Source organism: Mytilus galloprovincialis, chromosome 8 (genome assembly GCF_965363235.1).
Source record: "Mytilus galloprovincialis chromosome 8, xbMytGall1.hap1.1, whole genome shotgun sequence".
Taxonomy (NCBI): domain Eukaryota; kingdom Metazoa; phylum Mollusca; class Bivalvia; order Mytilida; family Mytilidae; genus Mytilus; species Mytilus galloprovincialis.
In genome coordinates this window covers 74,492,708-74,506,633 of record NC_134845.1, presented here as the reverse complement: position 1 = coordinate 74,506,633, position 13,926 = coordinate 74,492,708, and the positions used below count along the sequence as shown (strand labels likewise).

Sequence of the window (13,926 nt, the reverse complement as noted above, 5' to 3'; positions counted from 1 at the left end):
TGCATCATAACGAATAGGAGTGTTATTTGCAGAAAAAAGTTTGATTCTGGGAGTTATAATAATGCATCTAAGATGGACAAGGCAATGCGAGATATCATTGAAGACAATTCGTAGAGTCAAAGGTATATAGAGTAAAATAGGAACACCAGCGTCTAAGGGCTTGTGGCGCAACGGATAACGCGTCTGACTACGGATCAGAAGATTCCAGGTTCGAATCCTGGCAAGCTCGGATAGTTTTTTGTCAATGCTTTTTAACACTCCCTTTTGAAACACGCATATATAGTGGACAGTCAGAAGTTACATTTAAAAGAAATGTCTGAACAGATTATAGAGTATCCAAACGTCAGAAACAATTTGAACTCATTGATAGCTAGGGTTTTGGTGGAATCTTTTATTAGCACATATATTATATGTTGTGGCTGTTTGCCAATCTTTACATTCAACATGTTAGAAGGATATAACAAAAATAATGTCCTCCCCGGCGGGGAATCGAACCCCGGTCTCCCGCGTGACAGGCGGGGATACTAACCACTATACTACCGAGGACTTGACGGTGAGAGCACAAATTTTAACAGATAAAGCTAAACTTTTAGAAATTACCAACACAAAAGCCAGAAAAGCTACTTTTCCCGCTTCCCTCAACTGAGAGATATAAGTGTGCATCATAACGAATAGGAGTGTTATTTGCAGAAAAAAGTTTGATTCTGGGAGTTATAATAATGCATCTAAGATGGACAAGGCAATGCGAGATATCATTGAAGACAATTCGTAGAGTCAAAGGTATATAGAGTAAAATAGGAACACCAGCGTCTAAGGGCTTGTGGCGCAACGGATAACGCGTCTGACTACGGATCAGAAGATTCCAGGTTCGAATCCTGGCAAGCTCGGATAGTTTTTTGTCAATGCTTTTTAACACTCCCTTTTGAAACACGCATATATAGTGGACAGTCAGAAGTTACATTTAAAAGAAATGTCTGAACAGATTATAGAGTATCCAAACGTCAGAAACAATTTGAACTCATTGATAGCTAGGGTTTTGGTGGAATCTTTTATTAGCACATATATTATATGTTGTGGCTGTTTGCCAATCTTTACATTCAACATGTTAGAAGGATATAACAAAAATAATGTCCTCCCCGGCGGGGAATCGAACCCCGGTCTCCCGCGTGACAGGCGGGGATACTAACCACTATACTACCGAGGACTTGACGGTGAGAGCACAAATTTTAACAGATAAAGCTAAACTTTTAGAAATTACCAACACAAAAGCCAGAAAAGCTACTTTTCCCGCTTCCCTCAACTGAGAGATATAAGTGTGCATCATAACGAATAGGAGTGTTATTTGCAGAAAAAAGTTTGATTCTGGGAGTTATAATAATGCATCTAAGATGGACAAGGCAATGCGAGATATCATTGAAGACAATTCGTAGAGTCAAAGGTATATAGAGTAAAATAGGAACACCAGCGTCTAAGGGCTTGTGGCGCAACGGATAACGCGTCTGACTACGGATCAGAAGATTCCAGGTTCGAATCCTGGCAAGCTCGGATAGTTTTTTGTCAATGCTTTTTAACACTCCCTTTTGAAACACGCATATATAGTGGACAGTCAGAAGTTACATTTAAAAGAAATGTCTGAACAGATTATAGAGTATCCAAACGTCAGAAACAATTTGAACTCATTGATAGCTAGGGTTTTGGTGGAATCTTTTATTAGCACATATATTATATGTTGTGGCTGTTTGCCAATCTTTACATTCAACATGTTAGAAGGATATAACAAAAATAATGTCCTCCCCGGCGGGGAATCGAACCCCGGTCTCCCGCGTGACAGGCGGGGATACTAACCACTATACTACCGAGGACTTGACGGTGAGAGCACAAATTTTAACAGATAAAGCTAAACTTTTAGAAATTACCAACACAAAAGCCAGAAAAGCTACTTTTCCCGCTTCCCTCAACTGAGAGATATAAGTGTGCATCATAACGAATAGGAGTGTTATTTGCAGAAAAAAGTTTGATTCTGGGAGTTATAATAATGCATCTAAGATGGACAAGGCAATGCGAGATATCATTGAAGACAATTCGTAGAGTCAAAGGTATATAGAGTAAAATAGGAACACCAGCGTCTAAGGGCTTGTGGCGCAACGGATAACGCGTCTGACTACGGATCAGAAGATTCCAGGTTCGAATCCTGGCAAGCTCGGATAGTTTTTTGTCAATGCTTTTTAACACTCCCTTTTGAAACACGCATATATAGTGGACAGTCAGAAGTTACATTTAAAAGAAATGTCTGAACAGATTATAGAGTATCCAAACGTCAGAAACAATTTGAACTCATTGATAGCTAGGGTTTTGGTGGAATCTTTTATTAGCACATATATTATATGTTGTGGCTGTTTGCCAATCTTTACATTCAACATGTTAGAAGGATATAACAAAAATAATGTCCTCCCCGGCGGGGAATCGAACCCCGGTCTCCCGCGTGACAGGCGGGGATACTAACCACTATACTACCGAGGACTTGACGGTGAGAGCACAAATTTTAACAGATAAAGCTAAACTTTTAGAAATTACCAACACAAAAGCCAGAAAAGCTACTTTTCCCGCTTCCCTCAACTGAGAGATATAAGTGTGCATCATAACGAATAGGAGTGTTATTTGCAGAAAAAAGTTTGATTCTGGGAGTTATAATAATGCATCTAAGATGGACAAGGCAATGCGAGATATCATTGAAGACAATTCGTAGAGTCAAAGGTATATAGAGTAAAATAGGAACACCAGCGTCTAAGGGCTTGTGGCGCAACGGATAACGCGTCTGACTACGGATCAGAAGATTCCAGGTTCGAATCCTGGCAAGCTCGGATAGTTTTTTGTCAATGCTTTTTAACACTCCCTTTTGAAACACGCATATATAGTGGACAGTCAGAAGTTACATTTAAAAGAAATGTCTGAACAGATTATAGAGTATCCAAACGTCAGAAACAATTTGAACTCATTGATAGCTAGGGTTTTGGTGGAATCTTTTATTAGCACATATATTATATGTTGTGGCTGTTTGCCAATCTTTACATTCAACATGTTAGAAGGATATAACAAAAATAATGTCCTCCCCGGCGGGGAATCGAACCCCGGTCTCCCGCGTGACAGGCGGGGATACTAACCACTATACTACCGAGGACTTGACGGTGAGAGCACAAATTTTAACAGATAAAGCTAAACTTTTAGAAATTACCAACACAAAAGCCAGAAAAGCTACTTTTCCCGCTTCCCTCAACTGAGAGATATAAGTGTGCATCATAACGAATAGGAGTGTTATTTGCAGAAAAAAGTTTGATTCTGGGAGTTATAATAATGCATCTAAGATGGACAAGGCAATGCGAGATATCATTGAAGACAATTCGTAGAGTCAAAGGTATATAGAGTAAAATAGGAACACCAGCGTCTAAGGGCTTGTGGCGCAACGGATAACGCGTCTGACTACGGATCAGAAGATTCCAGGTTCGAATCCTGGCAAGCTCGGATAGTTTTTTGTCAATGCTTTTTAACACTCCCTTTTGAAACACGCATATATAGTGGACAGTCAGAAGTTACATTTAAAAGAAATGTCTGAACAGATTATAGAGTATCCAAACGTCAGAAACAATTTGAACTCATTGATAGCTAGGGTTTTGGTGGAATCTTTTATTAGCACATATATTATATGTTGTGGCTGTTTGCCAATCTTTACATTCAACATGTTAGAAGGATATAACAAAAATAATGTCCTCCCCGGCGGGGAATCGAACCCCGGTCTCCCGCGTGACAGGCGGGGATACTAACCACTATACTACCGAGGACTTGACGGTGAGAGCACAAATTTTAACAGATAAAGCTAAACTTTTAGAAATTACCAACACAAAAGCCAGAAAAGCTACTTTTCCCGCTTCCCTCAACTGAGAGATATAAGTGTGCATCATAACGAATAGGAGTGTTATTTGCAGAAAAAAGTTTGATTCTGGGAGTTATAATAATGCATCTAAGATGGACAAGGCAATGCGAGATATCATTGAAGACAATTCGTAGAGTCAAAGGTATATAGAGTAAAATAGGAACACCAGCGTCTAAGGGCTTGTGGCGCAACGGATAACGCGTCTGACTACGGATCAGAAGATTCCAGGTTCGAATCCTGGCAAGCTCGGATAGTTTTTTGTCAATGCTTTTTAACACTCCCTTTTGAAACACGCATATATAGTGGACAGTCAGAAGTTACATTTAAAAGAAATGTCTGAACAGATTATAGAGTATCCAAACGTCAGAAACAATTTGAACTCATTGATAGCTAGGGTTTTGGTGGAATCTTTTATTAGCACATATATTATATGTTGTGGCTGTTTGCCAATCTTTACATTCAACATGTTAGAAGGATATAACAAAAATAATGTCCTCCCCGGCGGGGAATCGAACCCCGGTCTCCCGCGTGACAGGCGGGGATACTAACCACTATACTACCGAGGACTTGACGGTGAGAGCACAAATTTTAACAGATAAAGCTAAACTTTTAGAAATTACCAACACAAAAGCCAGAAAAGCTACTTTTCCCGCTTCCCTCAACTGAGAGATATAAGTGTGCATCATAACGAATAGGAGTGTTATTTGCAGAAAAAAGTTTGATTCTGGGAGTTATAATAATGCATCTAAGATGGACAAGGCAATGCGAGATATCATTGAAGACAATTCGTAGAGTCAAAGGTATATAGAGTAAAATAGGAACACCAGCGTCTAAGGGCTTGTGGCGCAACGGATAACGCGTCTGACTACGGATCAGAAGATTCCAGGTTCGAATCCTGGCAAGCTCGGATAGTTTTTTGTCAATGCTTTTTAACACTCCCTTTTGAAACACGCATATATAGTGGACAGTCAGAAGTTACATTTAAAAGAAATGTCTGAACAGATTATAGAGTATCCAAACGTCAGAAACAATTTGAACTCATTGATAGCTAGGGTTTTGGTGGAATCTTTTATTAGCACATATATTATATGTTGTGGCTGTTTGCCAATCTTTACATTCAACATGTTAGAAGGATATAACAAAAATAATGTCCTCCCCGGCGGGGAATCGAACCCCGGTCTCCCGCGTGACAGGCGGGGATACTAACCACTATACTACCGAGGACTTGACGGTGAGAGCACAAATTTTAACAGATAAAGCTAAACTTTTAGAAATTACCAACACAAAAGCCAGAAAAGCTACTTTTCCCGCTTCCCTCAACTGAGAGATATAAGTGTGCATCATAACGAATAGGAGTGTTATTTGCAGAAAAAAGTTTGATTCTGGGAGTTATAATAATGCATCTAAGATGGACAAGGCAATGCGAGATATCATTGAAGACAATTCGTAGAGTCAAAGGTATATAGAGTAAAATAGGAACACCAGCGTCTAAGGGCTTGTGGCGCAACGGATAACGCGTCTGACTACGGATCAGAAGATTCCAGGTTCGAATCCTGGCAAGCTCGGATAGTTTTTTGTCAATGCTTTTTAACACTCCCTTTTGAAACACGCATATATAGTGGACAGTCAGAAGTTACATTTAAAAGAAATGTCTGAACAGATTATAGAGTATCCAAACGTCAGAAACAATTTGAACTCATTGATAGCTAGGGTTTTGGTGGAATCTTTTATTAGCACATATATTATATGTTGTGGCTGTTTGCCAATCTTTACATTCAACATGTTAGAAGGATATAACAAAAATAATGTCCTCCCCGGCGGGGAATCGAACCCCGGTCTCCCGCGTGACAGGCGGGGATACTAACCACTATACTACCGAGGACTTGACGGTGAGAGCACAAATTTTAACAGATAAAGCTAAACTTTTAGAAATTACCAACACAAAAGCCAGAAAAGCTACTTTTCCCGCTTCCCTCAACTGAGAGATATAAGTGTGCATCATAACGAATAGGAGTGTTATTTGCAGAAAAAAGTTTGATTCTGGGAGTTATAATAATGCATCTAAGATGGACAAGGCAATGCGAGATATCATTGAAGACAATTCGTAGAGTCAAAGGTATATAGAGTAAAATAGGAACACCAGCGTCTAAGGGCTTGTGGCGCAACGGATAACGCGTCTGACTACGGATCAGAAGATTCCAGGTTCGAATCCTGGCAAGCTCGGATAGTTTTTTGTCAATGCTTTTTAACACTCCCTTTTGAAACACGCATATATAGTGGACAGTCAGAAGTTACATTTAAAAGAAATGTCTGAACAGATTATAGAGTATCCAAACGTCAGAAACAATTTGAACTCATTGATAGCTAGGGTTTTGGTGGAATCTTTTATTAGCACATATATTATATGTTGTGGCTGTTTGCCAATCTTTACATTCAACATGTTAGAAGGATATAACAAAAATAATGTCCTCCCCGGCGGGGAATCGAACCCCGGTCTCCCGCGTGACAGGCGGGGATACTAACCACTATACTACCGAGGACTTGACGGTGAGAGCACAAATTTTAACAGATAAAGCTAAACTTTTAGAAATTACCAACACAAAAGCCAGAAAAGCTACTTTTCCCGCTTCCCTCAACTGAGAGATATAAGTGTGCATCATAACGAATAGGAGTGTTATTTGCAGAAAAAAGTTTGATTCTGGGAGTTATAATAATGCATCTAAGATGGACAAGGCAATGCGAGATATCATTGAAGACAATTCGTAGAGTCAAAGGTATATAGAGTAAAATAGGAACACCAGCGTCTAAGGGCTTGTGGCGCAACGGATAACGCGTCTGACTACGGATCAGAAGATTCCAGGTTCGAATCCTGGCAAGCTCGGATAGTTTTTTGTCAATGCTTTTTAACACTCCCTTTTGAAACACGCATATATAGTGGACAGTCAGAAGTTACATTTAAAAGAAATGTCTGAACAGATTATAGAGTATCCAAACGTCAGAAACAATTTGAACTCATTGATAGCTAGGGTTTTGGTGGAATCTTTTATTAGCACATATATTATATGTTGTGGCTGTTTGCCAATCTTTACATTCAACATGTTAGAAGGATATAACAAAAATAATGTCCTCCCCGGCGGGGAATCGAACCCCGGTCTCCCGCGTGACAGGCGGGGATACTAACCACTATACTACCGAGGACTTGAAGGTGAGAGCACAAATTTTAACAGATAAAGCTAAACTTTTAGAAATTACCAACACAAAAGCCAGAAAAGCTACTTTTCCCGCTTCCCTCAACTGAGAGATATAAGTGTGCATCATAACGAATAGGAGTGTTATTTGCAGAAAAAAAGTTTGATTCTGGGAGTTATAATAATGCATCTAAGATGGACAAGGCAATGCGAGATATCATTGAAGACAATTCGTAGAGTCAAAGGTATATAGAGTAAAATAGGAACACCAGCGTCTAAGGGCTTGTGGCGCAACGGATAACGCGTCTGACTACGGATCAGAAGATTCCAGGTTCGAATCCTGGCAAGCTCGGATAGTTTTTTGTCAATGCTTTTTAACACTCCCTTTTGAAACACGCATATATAGTGGACAGTCAGAAGTTACATTTAAAAGAAATGTCTGAACAGATTATAGAGTATCCAAACGTCAGAAACAATTTGAACTCATTGATAGCTAGGGTTTTGGTGGAATCTTTTATTAGCACATATATTATATGTTGTGGCTGTTTGCCAATCTTTACATTCAACATGTTAGAAGGATATAACAAAAATAATGTCCTCCCCGGCGGGGAATCGAACCCCGGTCTCCCGCGTGACAGGCGGGGATACTAACCACTATACTACCGAGGACTTGACGGTGAGAGCACAAATTTTAACAGATAAAGCTAAACTTTTAGAAATTACCAACACAAAAGCCAGAAAAGCTACTTTTCCCGCTTCCCTCAACTGAGAGATATAAGTGTGCATCATAACGAATAGGAGTGTTATTTGCAGAAAAAAGTTTGATTCTGGGAGTTATAATAATGCATCTAAGATGGACAAGGCAATGCGAGATATCATTGAAGACAATTCGTAGAGTCAAAGGTATATAGAGTAAAATAGGAACACCAGCGTCTAAGGGCTTGTGGCGCAACGGATAACGCGTCTGACTACGGATCAGAAGATTCCAGGTTCGAATCCTGGCAAGCTCGGATAGTTTTTTGTCAATGCTTTTTAACACTCCCTTTTGAAACACGCATATATAGTGGACAGTCAGAAGTTACATTTAAAAGAAATGTCTGAACAGATTATAGAGTATCCAAACGTCAGAAACAATTTGAACTCATTGATAGCTAGGGTTTTGGTGGAATCTTTTATTAGCACATATATTATATGTTGTGGCTGTTTGCCAATCTTTACATTCAACATGTTAGAAGGATATAACAAAAATAATGTCCTCCCCGGCGGGGAATCGAACCCCGGTCTCCCGCGTGACAGGCGGGGATACTAACCACTATACTACCGAGGACTTGACGGTGAGAGCACAAATTTTAACAGATAAAGCTAAACTTTTAGAAATTACCAACACAAAAGCCAGAAAAGCTACTTTTCCCGCTTCCCTCAACTGAGAGATATAAGTGTGCATCATAACGAATAGGAGTGTTATTTGCAGAAAAAAGTTTGATTCTGGGAGTTATAATAATGCATCTAAGATGGACAAGGCAATGCGAGATATCATTGAAGACAATTCGTAGAGTCAAAGGTATATAGAGTAAAATAGGAACACCAGCGTCTAAGGGCTTGTGGCGCAACGGATAACGCGTCTGACTACGGATCAGAAGATTCCAGGTTCGAATCCTGGCAAGCTCGGATAGTTTTTTGTCAATGCTTTTTAACACTCCCTTTTGAAACACGCATATATAGTGGACAGTCAGAAGTTACATTTAAAAGAAATGTCTGAACAGATTATAGAGTATCCAAACGTCAGAAACAATTTGAACTCATTGATAGCTAGGGTTTTGGTGGAATCTTTTATTAGCACATATATTATATGTTGTGGCTGTTTGCCAATCTTTACATTCAACATGTTAGAAGGATATAACAAAAATAATGTCCTCCCCGGCGGGGAATCGAACCCCGGTCTCCCGCGTGACAGGCGGGGATACTAACCACTATACTACCGAGGACTTGAAGGTGAGAGCACAAATTTTAACAGATAAAGCTAAACTTTTAGAAATTACCAACACAAAAGCCAGAAAAGCTACTTTTCCCGCTTCCCTCAACTGAGAGATATAAGTGTGCATCATAACGAATAGGAGTGTTATTTGCAGAAAAAAAGTTTGATTCTGGGAGTTATAATAATGCATCTAAGATGGACAAGGCAATGCGAGATATCATTGAAGACAATTCGTAGAGTCAAAGGTATATAGAGTAAAATAGGAACACCAGCGTCTAAGGGCTTGTGGCGCAACGGATAACGCGTCTGACTACGGATCAGAAGATTCCAGGTTCGAATCCTGGCAAGCTCGGATAGTTTTTTGTCAATGCTTTTTAACACTCCCTTTTGAAACACGCATATATAGTGGACAGTCAGAAGTTACATTTAAAAGAAATGTCTGAACAGATTATAGAGTATCCAAACGTCAGAAACAATTTGAACTCATTGATAGCTAGGGTTTTGGTGGAATCTTTTATTAGCACATATATTATATGTTGTGGCTGTTTGCCAATCTTTACATTCAACATGTTAGAAGGATATAACAAAAATAATGTCCTCCCCGGCGGGGAATCGAACCCCGGTCTCCCGCGTGACAGGCGGGGATACTAACCACTATACTACCGAGGACTTGAAGGTGAGAGCACAAATTTTAACAGATAAAGCTAAACTTTTAGAAATTACCAACACAAAAGCCAGAAAAGCTACTTTTCCCGCTTCCCTCAACTGAGAGATATAAGTGTGCATCATAACGAATAGGAGTGTTATTTGCAGAAAAAAGTTTGATTCTGGGAGTTATAATAATGCATCTAAGATGGACAAGGCAATGCGAGATATCATTGAAGACAATTCGTAGAGTCAAAGGTATATAGAGTAAAATAGGAACACCAGCGTCTAAGGGCTTGTGGCGCAACGGATAACGCGTCTGACTACGGATCAGAAGATTCCAGGTTCGAATCCTGGCAAGCTCGGATAGTTTTTTGTCAATGCTTTTTAACACTCCCTTTTGAAACACGCATATATAGTGGACAGTCAGAAGTTACATTTAAAAGAAATGTCTGAACAGATTATAGAGTATCCAAACGTCAGAAACAATTTGAACTCATTGATAGCTAGGGTTTTGGTGGAATCTTTTATTAGCACATATATTATATGTTGTGGCTGTTTGCCAATCTTTACATTCAACATGTTAGAAGGATATAACAAAAATAATGTCCTCCCCGGCGGGGAATCGAACCCCGGTCTCCCGCGTGACAGGCGGGGATACTAACCACTATACTACCGAGGACTTGAAGGTGAGAGCACAAATTTTAACAGATAAAGCTAAACTTTTAGAAATTACCAACACAAAAGCCAGAAAAGCTACTTTTCCCGCTTCCCTCAACTGAGAGATATAAGTGTGCATCATAACGAATAGGAGTGTTATTTGCAGAAAAAAGTTTGATTCTGGGAGTTATAATAATGCATCTAAGATGGACAAGGCAATGCGAGATATCATTGAAGACAATTCGTAGAGTCAAAGGTATATAGAGTAAAATAGGAACACCAGCGTCTAAGGGCTTGTGGCGCAACGGATAACGCGTCTGACTACGGATCAGAAGATTCCAGGTTCGAATCCTGGCAAGCTCGGATAGTTTTTTGTCAATGCTTTTTAACACTCCCTTTTGAAACACGCATATATAGTGGACAGTCAGAAGTTACATTTAAAAGAAATGTCTGAACAGATTATAGAGTATCCAAACGTCAGAAACAATTTGAACTCATTGATAGCTAGGGTTTTGGTGGAATCTTTTATTAGCACATATATTATATGTTGTGGCTGTTTGCCAATCTTTACATTCAACATGTTAGAAGGATATAACAAAAATAATGTCCTCCCCGGCGGGGAATCGAACCCCGGTCTCCCGCGTGACAGGCGGGGATACTAACCACTATACTACCGAGGACTTGAAGGTGAGAGCACAAATTTTAACAGATAAAGCTAAACTTTTAGAAATTACCAACACAAAAGCCAGAAAAGCTACTTTTCCCGCTTCCCTCAACTGAGAGATATAAGTGTGCATCATAACGAATAGGAGTGTTATTTGCAGAAAAAAGTTTGATTCTGGGAGTTATAATAATGCATCTAAGATGGACAAGGCAATGCGAGATATCATTGAAGACAATTCGTAGAGTCAAAGGTATATAGAGTAAAATAGGAACACCAGCGTCTAAGGGCTTGTGGCGCAACGGATAACGCGTCTGACTACGGATCAGAAGATTCCAGGTTCGAATCCTGGCAAGCTCGGATAGTTTTTTGTCAATGCTTTTTAACACTCCCTTTTGAAACACGCATATATAGTGGACAGTCAGAAGTTACATTTAAAAGAAATGTCTGAACAGATTATAGAGTATCCAAACGTCAGAAACAATTTGAACTCATTGATAGCTAGGGTTTTGGTGGAATCTTTTATTAGCACATATATTATATGTTGTGGCTGTTTGCCAATCTTTACATTCAACATGTTAGAAGGATATAACAAAAATAATGTCCTCCCCGGCGGGGAATCGAACCCCGGTCTCCCGCGTGACAGGCGGGGATACTTTTTTTTTTTTATCTTTATTATAATCCACAATTCATATATACATATCACAGTTTTGTTACACAAAATTGAAAACATTATCATTAGTTATTGTCCTTTCATTATCTATATAGCGTGAAATATTTGTCACGAACATAATTAACTGATTATTTACTTTCAATACTCATATTGATATACATATACACATCATTTTCTATAGAAAAAATATCATATCCCTATACTTATATTGAATCTCTATCTAATCTACCACTCACCTCATACATTCACAATTATCATTATTAAAAGCTTACACAGAATACAATGAAAAATCAAAAGAGTTATCTGTTTGTACTGTCTTATTGTCCGACATATGACATAAAAAGTGACAATCGAAATAATAGTTCGCACAGGGCTGGTCTCCATTCCACCACGCAAATAAAATCGAAAGTATTTAAATTAAGGCAATTATCAGCAATAATAAGACAAACAAACAACATCACAATAAAATATTCATCGTTCAGCAAAAACTTTTTCTCACATTTTCTCACAGAAACATACCCACTTTCTCTCTACAAAAACAAATTACAATATATCAATAAAAAAAAAAATTACAGTCGTTTCATTTTCGCAACTTTTTCCATCTTCAATATCCCTTCATTCACTTCATCATTCATAAATGGTGTTGTTCGTACATCTTCAAAATCCTCGGTTAGCACTTTATTAAATCTAGAGTACTCATGTTCCCCGGGAAGGAGAAGTTCAAAATTTTTACGGCTCATATGGAACAATACCAGACGTCCTCTTTCCGTTTTTCCAATCAAAATGTCCATACCGTTCCGGCTTTTTTTCAAAACAATTTTCCTTATAATTCCACTTTCTGGTACCTTTCTATTATGTTCTTTCTCTTTATCACATGATTGTACACCTGATGACGTAGTGGATACAATATCGTTATTATTCTTTTTACTAATTGTACATTTTGTAACTAAATTTTCTACTTCTACGTTGCATTTATCATTTTCAATTCTCCCAACAGATACGCTATGTTTATCTTTATTCATATTGTTTACACTTTTACTCGCTAAACAGGTTGGTGACATAGACAATTCATTACCTGTATCGATCGATAGTTCTATATTTGGACTCTCTATAATATCAATGTTACCTGTAGTAGCGGAGGCCACAGACGGGTCATATTCAAAATCCATTATATCTAAGGTATTTGTCGATACCTTTTCACTCTTTCTTTGAATAATTTCAGATGAACGATCTGAACAAATCACATTTGTATTATTCTCAATATTCTCAATATTTACATTGTCATTGTTATATTCTTTCATCCGTTTTTTATTACGATTGACGGTAGAATTTGATTTTCTTTTACTCTTTGTACTATCTTCATTTGTAAAAACTATAGATACACGGGCTCTGTCATTCTCACCGTGAACAGTAAATGTTATATTACGAAATTGTTCGCATGCATTTTCTATAGTACTCATCAGTAGAGCTGGAAGTCTTTCCATTATAAATATAATTAAAAACAGTTATACAATTCACCCTCGGGAAGCCTCTTTCAATCCAACAATATTTACAACATTTCAAACAGTTAATAAAGACGGGTTTTTCAATATCAATGAAAAGAACTTACTTCTAAAACAAGTAAGAATGTTAATAATCCATATTTTGGCTTGGTAATCCGAGCAATAACTTGTAATAGAGTAAAATTTTCACAGTACTCAAAACAAACGTCCTGTCATATAAAGGTCCACTCGACTTTTCCACAGGCGGGGATACTAACCACTATACTACCGAGGACTTGAAGGTGAGAGCACAAATTTTAACAGATAAAGCTAAACTTTTAGAAATTACCAACACAAAAGCCAGAAAAGCTACTTTTCCCGCTTCCCTCAACTGAGAGATATAAGTGTGCATCATAACGAATAGGAGTGTTATTTGCAGAAAAAAGTTTGATTCTGGGAGTTATAATAATGCATCTAAGATGGACAAGGCAATGCGAGATATCATTGAAGACAATTCGTAGAGTCAAAGGTATATAGAGTAAAATAGGAACACCAGCGTCTAAGGGCTTGTGGCGCAACGGATAACGCGTCTGACTACGGATCAGAAGATTCCAGGTTCGAATCCTGGCAAGCTCGGATAGTTTTTTGTCAATGCTTTTTAACACTCCCTTTTGAAACACGCATATATAGTGGACAGTCAGAAGTTACATTTAAA

General features: G+C 38.5%; 36 non-coding genes across 36 annotated transcripts; 19 read left to right on the top strand and 17 right to left on the bottom strand.

Moving 5' to 3' along the window:
• The first annotated feature begins 156 nt into the window (after positions 1 to 156).
• Positions 157 to 229, top strand: Trnar-acg (transfer RNA arginine (anticodon ACG)). Its single transcript has one exon. It is a non-coding gene; the product is annotated as a tRNA-Arg (tRNA).
• A 245-nt stretch (positions 230 to 474) lies between these two features.
• Positions 475 to 546, bottom strand: Trnad-guc (transfer RNA aspartic acid (anticodon GUC)). The gene has a single exon. It is a non-coding gene; the product is annotated as a tRNA-Asp (tRNA).
• Positions 547 to 814: 268 nt separating this feature from the next.
• On the top strand, positions 815 to 887 carry Trnar-acg (transfer RNA arginine (anticodon ACG)). Its single transcript has one exon. It is a non-coding gene; the product is annotated as a tRNA-Arg (tRNA).
• Positions 888 to 1,132: 245 nt separating this feature from the next.
• On the bottom strand, positions 1,133 to 1,204 carry Trnad-guc (transfer RNA aspartic acid (anticodon GUC)). The gene has a single exon. It is a non-coding gene; the product is annotated as a tRNA-Asp (tRNA).
• A 268-nt stretch (positions 1,205 to 1,472) lies between these two features.
• Positions 1,473 to 1,545, top strand: Trnar-acg (transfer RNA arginine (anticodon ACG)). Its single transcript has one exon. It is a non-coding gene; the product is annotated as a tRNA-Arg (tRNA).
• A 245-nt stretch (positions 1,546 to 1,790) lies between these two features.
• Positions 1,791 to 1,862, bottom strand: Trnad-guc (transfer RNA aspartic acid (anticodon GUC)). The gene has a single exon. It is a non-coding gene; the product is annotated as a tRNA-Asp (tRNA).
• Positions 1,863 to 2,130: 268 nt separating this feature from the next.
• Trnar-acg (transfer RNA arginine (anticodon ACG)) lies at positions 2,131 to 2,203 on the top strand. Its single transcript has one exon. It is a non-coding gene; the product is annotated as a tRNA-Arg (tRNA).
• Positions 2,204 to 2,448: 245 nt separating this feature from the next.
• Trnad-guc (transfer RNA aspartic acid (anticodon GUC)) lies at positions 2,449 to 2,520 on the bottom strand. The gene has a single exon. It is a non-coding gene; the product is annotated as a tRNA-Asp (tRNA).
• A 268-nt stretch (positions 2,521 to 2,788) lies between these two features.
• Positions 2,789 to 2,861, top strand: Trnar-acg (transfer RNA arginine (anticodon ACG)). The gene has a single exon. It is a non-coding gene; the product is annotated as a tRNA-Arg (tRNA).
• Positions 2,862 to 3,106: 245 nt separating this feature from the next.
• On the bottom strand, positions 3,107 to 3,178 carry Trnad-guc (transfer RNA aspartic acid (anticodon GUC)). The gene has a single exon. It is a non-coding gene; the product is annotated as a tRNA-Asp (tRNA).
• A 268-nt stretch (positions 3,179 to 3,446) lies between these two features.
• Positions 3,447 to 3,519, top strand: Trnar-acg (transfer RNA arginine (anticodon ACG)). The gene has a single exon. It is a non-coding gene; the product is annotated as a tRNA-Arg (tRNA).
• A 245-nt stretch (positions 3,520 to 3,764) lies between these two features.
• On the bottom strand, positions 3,765 to 3,836 carry Trnad-guc (transfer RNA aspartic acid (anticodon GUC)). Its single transcript has one exon. It is a non-coding gene; the product is annotated as a tRNA-Asp (tRNA).
• A 268-nt stretch (positions 3,837 to 4,104) lies between these two features.
• Positions 4,105 to 4,177, top strand: Trnar-acg (transfer RNA arginine (anticodon ACG)). Its single transcript has one exon. It is a non-coding gene; the product is annotated as a tRNA-Arg (tRNA).
• Positions 4,178 to 4,422: 245 nt separating this feature from the next.
• On the bottom strand, positions 4,423 to 4,494 carry Trnad-guc (transfer RNA aspartic acid (anticodon GUC)). The gene has a single exon. It is a non-coding gene; the product is annotated as a tRNA-Asp (tRNA).
• Positions 4,495 to 4,762: 268 nt separating this feature from the next.
• Positions 4,763 to 4,835, top strand: Trnar-acg (transfer RNA arginine (anticodon ACG)). The gene has a single exon. It is a non-coding gene; the product is annotated as a tRNA-Arg (tRNA).
• Positions 4,836 to 5,080: 245 nt separating this feature from the next.
• Trnad-guc (transfer RNA aspartic acid (anticodon GUC)) lies at positions 5,081 to 5,152 on the bottom strand. Its single transcript has one exon. It is a non-coding gene; the product is annotated as a tRNA-Asp (tRNA).
• Positions 5,153 to 5,420: 268 nt separating this feature from the next.
• Trnar-acg (transfer RNA arginine (anticodon ACG)) lies at positions 5,421 to 5,493 on the top strand. The gene has a single exon. It is a non-coding gene; the product is annotated as a tRNA-Arg (tRNA).
• A 245-nt stretch (positions 5,494 to 5,738) lies between these two features.
• Positions 5,739 to 5,810, bottom strand: Trnad-guc (transfer RNA aspartic acid (anticodon GUC)). Its single transcript has one exon. It is a non-coding gene; the product is annotated as a tRNA-Asp (tRNA).
• A 268-nt stretch (positions 5,811 to 6,078) lies between these two features.
• On the top strand, positions 6,079 to 6,151 carry Trnar-acg (transfer RNA arginine (anticodon ACG)). Its single transcript has one exon. It is a non-coding gene; the product is annotated as a tRNA-Arg (tRNA).
• A 245-nt stretch (positions 6,152 to 6,396) lies between these two features.
• Trnad-guc (transfer RNA aspartic acid (anticodon GUC)) lies at positions 6,397 to 6,468 on the bottom strand. The gene has a single exon. It is a non-coding gene; the product is annotated as a tRNA-Asp (tRNA).
• A 268-nt stretch (positions 6,469 to 6,736) lies between these two features.
• Trnar-acg (transfer RNA arginine (anticodon ACG)) lies at positions 6,737 to 6,809 on the top strand. Its single transcript has one exon. It is a non-coding gene; the product is annotated as a tRNA-Arg (tRNA).
• A 245-nt stretch (positions 6,810 to 7,054) lies between these two features.
• On the bottom strand, positions 7,055 to 7,126 carry Trnad-guc (transfer RNA aspartic acid (anticodon GUC)). Its single transcript has one exon. It is a non-coding gene; the product is annotated as a tRNA-Asp (tRNA).
• A 269-nt stretch (positions 7,127 to 7,395) lies between these two features.
• Trnar-acg (transfer RNA arginine (anticodon ACG)) lies at positions 7,396 to 7,468 on the top strand. The gene has a single exon. It is a non-coding gene; the product is annotated as a tRNA-Arg (tRNA).
• Positions 7,469 to 7,713: 245 nt separating this feature from the next.
• Trnad-guc (transfer RNA aspartic acid (anticodon GUC)) lies at positions 7,714 to 7,785 on the bottom strand. Its single transcript has one exon. It is a non-coding gene; the product is annotated as a tRNA-Asp (tRNA).
• Positions 7,786 to 8,053: 268 nt separating this feature from the next.
• Trnar-acg (transfer RNA arginine (anticodon ACG)) lies at positions 8,054 to 8,126 on the top strand. Its single transcript has one exon. It is a non-coding gene; the product is annotated as a tRNA-Arg (tRNA).
• Positions 8,127 to 8,371: 245 nt separating this feature from the next.
• Trnad-guc (transfer RNA aspartic acid (anticodon GUC)) lies at positions 8,372 to 8,443 on the bottom strand. The gene has a single exon. It is a non-coding gene; the product is annotated as a tRNA-Asp (tRNA).
• Positions 8,444 to 8,711: 268 nt separating this feature from the next.
• Trnar-acg (transfer RNA arginine (anticodon ACG)) lies at positions 8,712 to 8,784 on the top strand. The gene has a single exon. It is a non-coding gene; the product is annotated as a tRNA-Arg (tRNA).
• A 245-nt stretch (positions 8,785 to 9,029) lies between these two features.
• Trnad-guc (transfer RNA aspartic acid (anticodon GUC)) lies at positions 9,030 to 9,101 on the bottom strand. Its single transcript has one exon. It is a non-coding gene; the product is annotated as a tRNA-Asp (tRNA).
• A 269-nt stretch (positions 9,102 to 9,370) lies between these two features.
• On the top strand, positions 9,371 to 9,443 carry Trnar-acg (transfer RNA arginine (anticodon ACG)). The gene has a single exon. It is a non-coding gene; the product is annotated as a tRNA-Arg (tRNA).
• Positions 9,444 to 9,688: 245 nt separating this feature from the next.
• Trnad-guc (transfer RNA aspartic acid (anticodon GUC)) lies at positions 9,689 to 9,760 on the bottom strand. Its single transcript has one exon. It is a non-coding gene; the product is annotated as a tRNA-Asp (tRNA).
• Positions 9,761 to 10,028: 268 nt separating this feature from the next.
• Trnar-acg (transfer RNA arginine (anticodon ACG)) lies at positions 10,029 to 10,101 on the top strand. Its single transcript has one exon. It is a non-coding gene; the product is annotated as a tRNA-Arg (tRNA).
• Positions 10,102 to 10,346: 245 nt separating this feature from the next.
• On the bottom strand, positions 10,347 to 10,418 carry Trnad-guc (transfer RNA aspartic acid (anticodon GUC)). Its single transcript has one exon. It is a non-coding gene; the product is annotated as a tRNA-Asp (tRNA).
• Positions 10,419 to 10,686: 268 nt separating this feature from the next.
• Trnar-acg (transfer RNA arginine (anticodon ACG)) lies at positions 10,687 to 10,759 on the top strand. The gene has a single exon. It is a non-coding gene; the product is annotated as a tRNA-Arg (tRNA).
• A 245-nt stretch (positions 10,760 to 11,004) lies between these two features.
• On the bottom strand, positions 11,005 to 11,076 carry Trnad-guc (transfer RNA aspartic acid (anticodon GUC)). The gene has a single exon. It is a non-coding gene; the product is annotated as a tRNA-Asp (tRNA).
• Positions 11,077 to 11,344: 268 nt separating this feature from the next.
• Positions 11,345 to 11,417, top strand: Trnar-acg (transfer RNA arginine (anticodon ACG)). The gene has a single exon. It is a non-coding gene; the product is annotated as a tRNA-Arg (tRNA).
• Positions 11,418 to 13,774: 2,357 nt separating this feature from the next.
• Positions 13,775 to 13,847, top strand: Trnar-acg (transfer RNA arginine (anticodon ACG)). Its single transcript has one exon. It is a non-coding gene; the product is annotated as a tRNA-Arg (tRNA).
• Positions 13,848 to 13,926: the final 79 nt, after the last annotated feature.